The sequence below is a fragment of the Equus przewalskii genome, chromosome 13 (genome assembly GCF_037783145.1).
Source record: "Equus przewalskii isolate Varuska chromosome 13, EquPr2, whole genome shotgun sequence".
NCBI classification, from domain to species: Eukaryota; Metazoa; Chordata; class Mammalia; order Perissodactyla; family Equidae; genus Equus; species Equus przewalskii.
Window position 1 is genome coordinate 18,541,190 of NC_091843.1, and position 12,953 is coordinate 18,554,142.

Sequence of the window (12,953 nt, forward strand, 5' to 3'; positions counted from 1 at the left end):
CTGCTCTCTGGAGCAAACAGACTGATGATGAAAGGATGAGGCACTCTGCAAGGCTCTCCTTCTTATTATTAATTAAGGGAAATTCTGCAAGTCTGTCTCCTTACCAGAATCAGCTCTCCATGAACCCCTGTCATTTCCATCCAAAGCAGAATTCACTTCAGCCGCTGACCCCCAGACCTGGGCCTGAGCAGTTTCTGAACGGATGAAACCAACTTTGCCACATTTTGCCAGTCTTCAGTCTCCAGTCTTGGAATTCCTTACCCCAGCTGCGGGTCCTATTTTTTAAAAACCGTAAAGACACATATTAAAAAGGAAACAACCACATACACATATCATCGTGGATTTTCTGATGATAAATTATATATAGTGATTCACAGCAATGGCAGAGAGGGTCCTTGATAGCAGTTTGATATCTATCCTTCTGAACTTTTAAGTGTGTACATATACTGTCTTATGTAAATGAGATTCTATTGTTCTGTACCCTATTTTGATGTTATGATATAGGTACGTGTCTATATCATTACATAGAGGTATATCATATCCTTTTTAATAACTTCAGAGTATTCTATTGTATGTATGTTTCATAATTTACATAACTATTGCTGGATCTTTAGGTTATTTACAATCTTTTTCTATTATAAATAATTCACACCTCTTGGTGTACATGTCAAATTGTTTATTAAGATTGTTTGCTAAGGATGAGTTCCTAGACATGAAATTCCTGGAACAAAGGGTTTTTGTACCTCAAATGTTTGTATCTGTTACTCTCCTGCCTTTCTGAAAGGCTTGAGCAGTTTATGCTCCCACCTGGAGCATATGAGAATTTCCCCTCATTGACAACATTGATGAAATAACGACAATAATAGCTAATGTTTATTGAGTGTTTATTATGCACTGGGTACAATACTGAGTATTTTACATGGATTATCTCATTTAATCTTTAAAACAGCTCCATAAAGTGGGTACCATTATTGTCCCCATTTTGCCAAGAAGGAGACGAAGTTTCAGAGAATTTAAGTAACTTGCCCAAAGTCGCAGAGCCCCTGTGTATAGTTCATATTTACTACCAAAACAACTGTCAGCATTGTTTGAGGATATTTCCAAAAATCCTCCATAATCCCATTACCCTAACACTGTAACTGTTTATATTTTTTCAGTTCTCTTCCGCTATTTTCTCCCTCCTTCTCTCTCATCTTCACTTTCTTTCTCACTGACTCTAATTATAGCAGATATATAATAGCCATAATCACCATGTAAATGCAATATTCCATTCGACTTTTCTTTACTTAGCATTAGTTTATAAAGACAGTCCCGTGTTTCTATAAAGCTGACATGTTTATTGTTAGAAATGGCTGCATAGGGGCCAGCCCCGTGGCCGAGTGGTGGAGTTCTTGTGCCCCGCTTCGGCAGCCCAGGGTTCTGCCAGTTCGGATCCTGGGTGCGGACGTGGCACTGCTCGTCAGGCTGTGCTGAGGCGACGTCCCACATGCCACAACTAGACGGACCCGCAACTAGAATACACAACTATGTACTGGGGGGCTCTGGGGAGAGGAGGAACAACGTTTGGCTGCATAGGAGGCTGGCCTGGCGGCGTAGTGGTTGAGTTCAGTCACCCTGCTTCAAGTTGGGACTGAACTGGTTTACACCCAGCTTGCCTAGGTGCTGAATTTCTCAGGACTCAGAGTTTAGAACATCTTTAGAATTTCCTCCAAACATCCTGCCCCCAGCATCACAAATTGTGCCGTCTAGCAAATCTATTTCTTTTCTTTTTAGCAACCTTTATGGAGGATTTTTAATTTTCAAAGTAACGGATGTTCACAGTAGAAAATTTGGGAGCAAGAAAGCACAAATAAACTGAAAGCTCCTATAATCCCACCATAGTGTCTTATGTTTCAATTGTAAAATTAATACATGCTCAGTGTTTAACAGGACAGAAGCTCAAAACTGGCAAAGTAAAGGTGAAAGCCCCACATCTCTCTACATTTCGTTTTCCAGAACCAGCTGCGACTAAATTCAGCATATAAACTTCTGGACATTTCTAACATGCGCACAAACATATTTGTGCTTGTCCTTTCTTCCTTCTGTTCTTTTAGCAAAAATGAAATCCAAAGATACTGTTTTGTCTTGCTTTTTTTCCACTTAGCAGTATATCCTAGACGGTAATCTTATTTCTCCATGGAAGCTGAAAACTGTCCCATTCGCTATTGAAAGGGACTTTTCAAGTGAAGAAATCCACTAGTATAATGCATTATGTCACTCTGGTGCAGGCATGGGAAAACAATGGAGCATTTGCGTCTCTCTGTAAACCTTGGAGGAAAACAGTTGAACCGCAGTAACTGGGATGGAAGTTAGATATAAGGTGACAATCGGTGGGTAAGCTAGAGAAGTGTGAGGGTGGGTCTCTGGTCTTGCAGGAAGTGTGTACTGTGTAGAATCCCACCTGCATGCCTTGGCCTACCTGGAATGACGGCTCACCTTTCATCTGTCTTTCCAAATTCGAATTGTCTTTCCAACTCTACCTCCTCCAGGAAGCCTTCTCTGATTACTCCAACCTATAGATTGCCCCTTACGGGAATCCGCCTAGTGTGTACCATCTGCTTGTAATGGCTCAGGGGGAAACCTAGGCTTTAGAGTCATGCGTATTAGTCTTCATCTATTAGCTCTGAGACTTCAGACACGCAGTCTTCATTCATTCAACAAACGTGACATGAGCACCTACTGTGTGCTAGACTCTGGAACTACCAAGTATCTGTCCTCAAGTCTTGTGGGAGACCCAGCCTAGTAACAGGCGATTACAACACAGTGTGACAAATGAAATGTAGGCCGTAACACTGGGATATTGTGGGAAAACAGAGACAGCCCCCAACCACCTAAGCGTCAGGGAAGGCTGGTTTGAGAGCCATTGACAAATAAGCAAAGCTTTATTTACTCATTATTAAGTGGGGATAAAAATAGCTGTCTTTAGAGTTTTTATGAGATTAAACGAGAGTATGTAAATACAGCGCTTAGCACAGGATCTAGTGTTTCGTAGGTGCTCAGTGAATGATGCTGTTGTTCCCACTCAGTGGCAATTTGTCTGGTCTGCTGGCCTATGGTTTTTTTTTTTTAATTTTTTTAAAGGATTTTATTTTATTTTATTTTTGAGGAAGATTAGCCCTGAGCTAACTGCTGCCAGTCCTCTTTTTGCTGAGGAAGACTGTCCCTGAGCTAACATCCATGACCATCTTCCTCTACTTTATACGTGGGACGCCTGCCACAGCATGGCGTGCCAAGCGGTGCCGTGTCCGCACCCGGGATCCAAACAGGTGAACCCCAGGCCACGGGAGCGGAACGTGCGAACTTAACCGCTGCTCCACCAGGCCGGCCCAGGCCTTTGGTTTTGAAGGACTATCTATTGTAGCATTGATTTAACTCTACAAAATGTGTCTTTTATTCCCAATTAGAATTTCATCCCTTGAGGAGAGAGGCTGTATTTCTCCTTCCTCGTGGATGTGTACCTGGCAGGCCCTGGGATACTGTGGCTTGCATTTTACTTGTTCAGCTCCTTCTGGAATAGGCTGTGAGGCTGTTCTTCAGTGTGGTCTTCAGCATACACTGCCGAGGCGCAGTGCCTTGGGGCCAGGAGGGGAGCGCTTGTGGAAAATGGAAATCCCTGGGCCCTGACCCCCAGAGGGTCTGATTTGGGATGTCTGGGGGGTACCCTGGGATCTGCATTTGACCAGTCCCAGTGGTTGTGATGCACAGTTACTCTGAGAAGCCCCAGGCCAGGGGACATGGGCAGGAGCTGGCAGGATGGACCAGAGGGCCTCCCCAGGCCCCCGCATACCGCCCTTTCCCATGACTTCCTTCTGCACAATCAGAATCATTCTCCTTAGCAGCTGCTCATCCAAGGTCAGCGGCAGGCTGGGAGTGCTGGGGGTGTGGCAAAGACGCCTGACTCAGCTGCACTCCTCTCCCCTGCCCTGGAGTCTGGGTGCCTCTGACCCTCCAGTCCTCCTCCCACCCATGCCCTACCTCTTTCCCTCTTCACCAGGGTTCACCTCTTTGTTCAGACAATCATTGAGAACCTTCCACGAGGGGTAAATGACCTCCAACTGCCTCCATATCACAGTGAGGTTTTATGGGGCAATTGAACCAAGAGAGCAACTATACCCCCAGATAGAGATAAAGGATGGCCCCGAGGCTAATCCCCTGGGCCACCCCAACTTCCCACCTGAACTCCGGCTCCCGCCTCCAATCAGCCACCGTCATCCTGAGAGTAACCGGGGCAGGGAGTGGAGGTCCAGGTGCTGAGTCCCTGGTTGGAGGAGAAGCCCTAGGCCTCCTCATAACCTCCCCACCCCAGAACCTTCCAGGGCCTTGAATGGAGTAAGTGATCCATCAGGGTTATAGATTGTTAACCCCCTTCCTCTTCTTGCCTCAGCCAAGAATCTGAAATGCTAATTGGGGTTGGTCCTAGAATGTCAGGGCTAAAGGAGACCTCTGAGGGCAATTTATTCCATGATGCTTCTCCTAGCTCTGCTCTCAAGAGCCAGAGGCTAACAACTTCAGCATTCCCTTGGAAAGTCCAGTCGGCACTTGGTTTATCCGGAATTGGAAATTAGAAGAGAGAGACTCTGCGGCCAGGCTGCCTGGGTTTGAATCCCAGCTCTGCCCCTTGCTGGCTGTGTGACCTTGGGCTGGTTATTTATCTTCCTCTGTCTCAGTTTTCTCATCTGCAAAATGGGGATAATAATTGTGCCTACTTTAAAGGGTTGTTATGAGTAGTAAATGAGTTAATTTTTGTAAGCACTTTTTCAGAGTCCGGCACAGAGCATATAAGAGGGTGCTAAGTAAGTTGGGGCTGGCCCGGTGGTGCAGTGGTTAAGTTTGCACGTTCTGCTTCGGCAGCCCAGGGTTCACCGGTTCAGATCCCAGGTGTGGACATGGCACCGCTTGGCAAGCCATGCTGTGGTAGGCGTCCCACATGTAAAGTGGAGAAAGATGGCACGGATGTCAGCTCAGGGCCAGTCTTCCTCAGCAAAAAGAGGGGGATTGGCAGCAGACCAATCCTCAGGGCTAATCTTCCCCAAAACAAACACACACAAAAAAAGAGGGTGCTAAGTAAATGCTTCTGGGCAGGCTGGCTGTGCACCCTCAACACCGCTGTGTCTGGTCACCAGCTTTGCAGTGACAAGTATCTCCATCATTGCTAAGTGTCACGCCCCAGAGTTCAGTCCTCATTCTTGTCTTTTCTCTGAGCACTCACTCCCCTGGTGCTCTCATCCAGTCCCTGGCTTTAAATACCATCTATGTGCTGAGGACTCCCCATTTTTTTCCCCATCTCAGACCTCTTCCCTCTGGACTTAAATCCTACTGCCTACTAACAGCTCCACTCTGTGTCTTGTGCCATCTCAAACTTAGCATGTCCAGAGCTCCCGTCCTTCCACCCTCAACAAAGCCTGCTCCTCCTGGCGCCTTCTCCGTCTCAGCTGATGGGGAATTCTAGAAGCCAGCATTGTCGTGCACCTGCAGTGTGCTAAATGCTCTACAGGAATCATCACCCAATTCTCGCAGCCAGTCTGCCAGGGAGGTCCTGATAGCATCCCCACTGTGTAAATGAAGAAACTGAGGCTCAGAAGTGTCACAGTCAGTTGGTAAGTGCAGGAGGCAGTCTAGCTTCAGATCCTGCGCTCATGTCCTCTAACTAAACTCAGCAATTTGATTTGGCTGCAGCTTCCAGAACCAACAAGGCTCACAGAAACCATTATTGCTCCTGCAGTACTTAGCAAGTGATCCCAAAGTGCCAGCCACTGTCCTGAAGCGCTCAATATATGGCATCTCATTTAATCCACGCAACAAACTTCCAAGAGAGCTGTTATTATCACTACTTACAGAAAAAAGTCTAGGCTCAGAAAGGTTAGGTGACTTGTCCAAGGTCACACAGCTTGTGGTTGATGAAGCTTGGATTTGAACTCAATTGTCTCTGGCCTGAAGTGGTACTTGCCACCACTATGGATACTGCTGGCTCTCGGATGAAAAGCAGAATGACAGTTTCTGGCTCTAATGCCAGAGTTATAACGGATGCATTCATTGATTCATTCATTCAAAATATATTTACTGAGCGCTAGGCTTTGTGTTAGGGAATGGAGATACACAGCAGAAGAGAAGACAGTGCCCACCGCACTGAATGAGCTCCCAGCCCCGCAGCTCATCCCCTTTCCCCCAGTCCGTGCCCTGCTCTTAGCCTCACCTCCTTTCCTCTCCAGCCTGTGGATGCATCACTTGCTCTGCCAGGACCCTCAATGTTTTTTGGCCACCTTGGCTTCCCAGGTCCCATCTTTGGACCCCCAATTTTTGTCTTTCCACCTCCCATCTCCAGGACTGCTGACTACAACCAGAAGAAAAGGTACAACAGGGGCCGACACCACCACAAATTCGTGATGCTCCCTCAGCTGGGTTTTGAACAGCTCAGTAGTCACTCCCCTCATCACTGGGTGGTTCCCAGCCCCATTCCCCATGGCAACTGGTCTTATCAAGTCTCCTATATCACTCCCACCACCCCAGTGCCATCCCAGCCCCAGCCATTACTTTAATGGCCATATAGTAATCCATTGCATGGATATACCACAACTTACTCAGCCAGTCCCTCACTGGTGGACAGTTAGGTTAGGTAGGAAAAAGTGTACACAGGAATAGGAGACACCACAATGTGGAGAAAACAAAACCAAAGCATTATTCAAGACTGTGTATTAACATGATAGTGTTGAGATGAGCGAGGTGGGGCTAAAGTTCCTCTGGGTGTTCATGGGTCATAAACCAGCAGAGGACAGTGACCTCAGAGACAGTGCCCAGAGACAAGATGGGAAGTCCTGTAGCCACTGGTCTGCAGAGCAGCCTCCTCACTGGAGACAGTCTCCGCCAGACAGGAAAAACCCTTGCTTTCTGCTTCTGCTCTGTATCTCTGCCTGTCCCACTCCCTCCTTTTGAGCTGATAGAATGTGTGACTGTTGTAGACAGAGCCCATTGTGTTGTAAGTAAAGAAACCCACTTGAGCCAGTTTAGGCCAAAAGATGGAACTTACTACGTTTCACCATACGTAATTGCTGATATTGATCTTTTTGACCTATAAAAAAAACAATTTCATATAGGTCAACCTAATATTTTTAGGGATGCAGGGGGAATCCAAGGGGGTGGAAACAGAGGGCTTCCTGAGAAACTAGAGGAACCAGTCTCTCTCTCTCTCTCTCTCTGTCCATGTGCAGCTTCTCACTTTGTCCAATGATTCTCCAGTCCTTCTCTGCTGCCCATGTGCACCACGCACTAGGGCTTTCAGAGCATCCAACAGAAGCTAAGTCAGGAGAGAGTTAATCTGATTGGTCTATAGTGCGACAAGTGTCTGCCTTTGGTCCAACCAGCTGTGGGCAGGGAGGCGGAGCTCTTCACTGCAAGCAATGAAAACTGATTTGAGCGGAAAAGAAATTTACTGTAAGGATATCAATTAGATCACAGAATTTTTCAGCCTGGAAAACAAGCAGCGATGAGAGTGGATAAGCAGCTAGAACCACAGCCACAATCACGTCACAGAAAGGGTTTCGTGAGGGTCCTGCTGCCAGTAGCATCAAGAGCTGGACTGGGCAGTTTGCCCCTGTTATCAGTGGTGGCACTGCAGCCACTATTCCCCTGCACACTGGACGTACCCCTCCAGCCCCCAGCACCAGAATGGATTCTCTTGTCCCTGCTTCTTTGTATCTTTGCAAGCTGCAGAGGAAACGTGTTAGTGGGAACGTCTGATGGGTGGAGCCCAAGTCATGGGCACGCACCTCATTGCCATGGGTGATGGGAACACAAACATCTGGCCTTTTCTGCTTTGCACTTGGAGGTGGACCCCACCTTCCACCAGGACGCATGCAGTGGGGAGTTCCCTAAAGACAGACAGAAGTGCAGATGCTCCGCCCCACCAAGGGGGTCGTGAGGTACCACCCCAGCCATCAGGGCCAACTGCCTTGGCTAGAGAGGGACAGTTTTTGACAAAGTGACTGTGGGATGGGCAGATGCCTAAAAGGCATCCACCACAGTGACGTCTCCCCAAGATCATGGGCTGTGCCCTCCATGAAGCCTTTTTCTCCTTCTGATCTAGCCCACTCAGGCCGGGCTCTCTTCCACTCAGAACCTGCATAGGAGGGCAGGATTCAATTGTTACCATTGCTTTTCTGTCTGAGATGTAACCAGCTGGAGGGCAAGAAGTCTGCCTTGTGCTTCTGTTTGACCCATCCAGCGGCTGACCTAGGGCGGGCCCGTGGTAGGGGCTTTACTTGTTAGTAACAGACACTGATTCCTGGTGACGAGCAAAATTTTAAAAAATAATACAGGAATTTTGGAGGAAGGTATGGGGTAGCTCAGGTAGGCATAGGAAAAGCTAAACCACCAGACCTCAAGGTGGCCATAGCCCCGGAGCAGGAAGGAAGGGAGAGACAGACCCCATGGGCCACTGCCGTCCAGTGAATCTCCTTCAGCCATCCTCCATCCTTACAGCCCTCCACTCAAGACTCAAATTCCCTGCTTGGCCAATTCCTGGCTATATCACTTGGATGGGTCATTTAACCTCTTTGCTTGGGATTCCTCGTTGACAGCATGGGGCTGACAATTAAACCCGTCTCTCAAGGACTTGGAGGATTGGATAACTCAATACGTGAGGGTACTTAGAAAGGGGCCTGGCACCTACGAATACTTAATAAAAGTTAGCTAATAAAAAGGTACCAGGGGAGGGGCCAGCCTGGTGGCACAGTGGTTAAGTTTACGTGTTCCATTTCAGCCGCCCCGGGTTCACCGGTTGAGATCCTGGGTGCAGACCTACACACCACTCATCAATGTATGCTGTGGCAGGCGTTCCACATATAAAGTAGAGGAAGATGGGCATGGATGTTAGCTCAGGGCCAGTCTTCCTCAGCAAAAAAGAAGAGGATTGGCGGCAGATGTTAGCTCAGGGCTAATCTTCCTCCAAAAAAAAAAAGGTACCAGGAGAGAAAGTCCAATTGGCCGAGCTAGGGACACATATCCACTCCTGGGGGTGACTGAAAGGTCTTGATTGACAGTCCCACAAAGACCCATGTGCCCCAGGGGGAGGAACAAGGACACGGAGAGAACATGAAGTGCTCTTACAGAGGAAGGGGGAATGGATGCCAGGCAGGCAAGCTCCCTAGGACTGAAAAAGAAGATTGCCCACCCTCGTGTCTACTGGTCTCATCCTGCCTGGAGCCAGAGCCAGGAAGGAGGAGGAGGCAGGAGATATAGATCCAACAACATCCAAGCAACTGCACCTGCAAACTTCTGACCAAAGCGGCCCACGACCTTTGAAAAGTATCGCTGCGGGCCAGGGTCAGATGCCAAAGGTCTCCATCCAGCTCCCTGCGCACTTATTCATCGCCCCCTCTCCTGCCGCTGGCTAAGCATGAGGAATTCCTGTGGCTGGCACAGAATCACTCCTAATGAATTTCTAATGAACTCATTTGGTGTTAATGCGGTGTGTAATGCCGCAGGACACTCGTTATAATTTAGCCTTATTAAGTCTCTGGTTATTGGGAACGACTGTTGCCCTAAGCTCATAGGCAGGAGAAAAGTGATTACCTGGAGCAGGCAGTTAAGTTATGGAAAGACTGGACATTCAGAGAAGGCCCGGAGGCGGCTGCTCCTGTTGTTTTCTCCTTGGGCTGTGCTGCTCTCCAGAGGGGAACCGGCTGTGCAGGGCTTTGAGCTGGGGCAGAGAGCCTCCCTGACCTCCTATTCTGTAACATCAGAGCTGTGCGGGCTGCTGCCTGCGGGGTGGGGTCTTCAAGGCCCATCCAAAGGTGGCCCTGTTCCCAAACAGTCTTCTCCACTTGCCTACTGCTTGGGTCTGAATTTCCGCCATATGTGTGGCTGCCTTTGTATTGGAGGCACTGCTGCGGGTTGAAAGGTGACCATTACACGCCTCTGAGTTCACAAAGCAGTCACAGATAGATTATCTCGTCTGATCATCACAGCATCCCAATTATCGTCATTATACCCCTTTGACAGATAAGGAGATTGGGGCTCACAGAGGTGAAGCAATTACCCAAGGTCGCTGGGTTCCCGGACTGGGACTGCAACCCATATCTCCCGACCCCCAGGTCAGTTCCCTCTCCAGCTCACCTCTCATTTATTGCCTGGCATGCTTTTCCTGCACACGTGACTCACATCTCCACCTGGACCAGACTTCCTGGAGGGCGGAGGCATTTCTATGATCCTCTTCACCTGCTTGACTGGCCTTGGCTCGGAGGATGGGCCTCAAGCCTCCCTCGGTGAGGGCGGGCTGAGACCCCTGGAAGATTCTGTCATACACAAGTTGATGTTGTGTCTTCTTTTACCACTTCTCCCTGAAATTTTCTCCTTATTCTCACTTTCTTACAACTAACTTCACACTTTTGGCTAAAATGTAGATCAAACCTTTTTCTTCCATTTGAAATCGTTTTCTCCTAGTGATCAAAGTAACACATGCTTTTTTCATAAAATTGAGAAAAATACAGAAAAATCTAAAGAACATAAGGATCATCTGTAATCCCATCACTCAGATATATGACTATTGTTCAACAGTTGTGCATATATCCTTCTAGATCTTTTATGTGTGCATATAAATATATGTACAAACATTTTATCCAAAATGGGATTGTACCTTATATGCTATTTTGGAACTTGCTTTTTATTAAACTTAGAAACGTGAAATTTCTGAAAGATGAATTTACATTGTCAAATAATAAGCAAAAACTAATTTATCAAGAATATCCTGGGGCTAGTCCGGTGGCGCAGCAGTTAAGTTCGCATGTTCCGCTTCTCGGCGGCCCAAGGTTCGCTGGTTCAGATCCCAGGGGTAGACATGGCACCACTTGGCAAAAGCCATACTGTGGTAGGCTTCCCATATATAAAATAGAGGAAGATGGGCACAGATGTTAGCTCAGGGCCAGTCTTCCTCAGCAAAAAGAGGAGGATTGGCAGTAGATGTTAGCTCAGGGCTAATCTTCCTCAAAAATAGAATATCCTTGGTAACTCCTCTGGGTTATGGGAAGATACGAAAGAAGGAGAATTTAGTGAATAAAGCCCAAGTAACCTCATATATAAGCCAGAAAGGAAATTTGTTTTCTGCTACTTTATCTCCCCAAACGTCTTGTTTATCAGTTTGATTTAGGGATTTGGCATGAGAAGACCAACGGAGCGGACATGAGGGCCTAGCTGCAGAGTCACATGGCACAGGGACAGGAAGGGTGGGTGGGGCCATGGGAGTTTACAGGTAAAGCCAGGGGCCCGACGTGGCCCTTGCTCACCTCCCCAGCCTCCTTCTCTGCTGAAAACTCATTTTCACTCGAATCCCCCACACTCACTGCTCCATTTTGTACCTCCTTGACTTTGCACATACTTCTCTCTCTACCTAGAATGCCCAGTGGCGTAAGTGGTGAAATTCGCTTTCATGCAATGTCTGATCAATCATTTGCCTACAAGGAAAACAAAAAGAGCTCCTTGGAGGGCAAGGTAGGTTTGGGGTCAGTATGGAAGGGGGTGCTGAGCGGGCAGGGGGAAGGTTTCTTTCCCCTTTGAGGGGGGAACAAGCTTCTCACGGCCTTCCTGGGTGCTGTGTTTAGTTCAGCCTCTGTGACCACAGGGCTGCTGTGCACGTCCAAGCCACTTGGAATTGATCTCCTGCCTCCTAAGCCGTGTTCTGGTCTGCAAGTCCTTCTTTCCTCACTCTCTCCAGAACTTTCTATCAGTTCGGGGTGAGGGGCTGCTGGCCTCTGCCAATGGCTTCTCACCCTGCTTGCAGCCCAGCAGTTCCTCAGAGCTGCAAGAATGTTTACTGTAATTGTTCAGACGTGGGCAGGAATGGGTAAGTTCATGTTGATATCGATGTGAGCAGCATGTGTGTCTGCGCCTCTCTGTGCAAAAATGCGCACCGCCCAGGTGCATCTGTGTCTGTGGTATTGTTCGTAGGAACTGTGTGTGGGAGAAAGTATGCTATGTGTCCCTGTATCTGTGTATGTAGAAGGCTGTAGCGTTCTCCGTGTAGGCGTGTATCCCTGCGTATACCTGTGGAGCATCATGTGCTCGTGTGCTCAGCTGTGACCTGTGTGTGGCTCTGGAGCTGTTTGTGTACAGCTTCCTGGAAATGTTTGTTTCCTGAAGGGAGGGGAGCTATTAGTTGGATGGCTTAGACTTCAAGTAAAAACAAACAAACAAACCCACAAAAAACGCCTGAAACAATCAATAAAGTGATTACCTCACATAACAGGAATTCCAGAGGGGGGAGGGAGAACTCACAAGCTGACTGGTTGCATTGATCCATGATGTCTTTAAGGGCCTGCCTTCTTTCCACCTCTCCACTCTGCTTAATGCTGCGTCTTCATGGTCACAAAATGGCTGCAGCATTTCCATATCTCACATTCAGACATTAAGAATCCAGCGAAAGATAAACGCATCTTTACTTCTGGGGTGACTTTCCTAAGAATGAGGAAGTTTTCTCAGAAGCCCCAAGCCTACTTCCCCCCAATGTCTCATTTGCTAGAACTTGTGTGTGAGAGAGCCAAAGCTAAACCGATCTCTGTTAAGGGGACTGAGACACCAAGTCTGGTTTAAACTAATCAGCATCCCCCTCCTGGAGCTGAGGATGGAATCAGCCTTTCCAAGCACAAGGCAGCTTGGAGGAATGACAGTCATCTGACAGTTCTGTCAGGAAGGAAGACAAGTGGGAATGGATGTTGGGTAGACAGTCCCTAGTGTCTAGTGCAAAGGTGTATGCATATACGCAAGCATGTGTGTTTATAAGTGCATGTGAGTTTGTGTACATATGAACAACAGTGAGTGCATAATATGTACGGGTGTTTCAATGACCCATCATTGCATAACAAACCATTCCAGGGCTGGCCCAGTGGCACAGCAGTTAAGCGAGCACATTCTACACTTCACGGCCC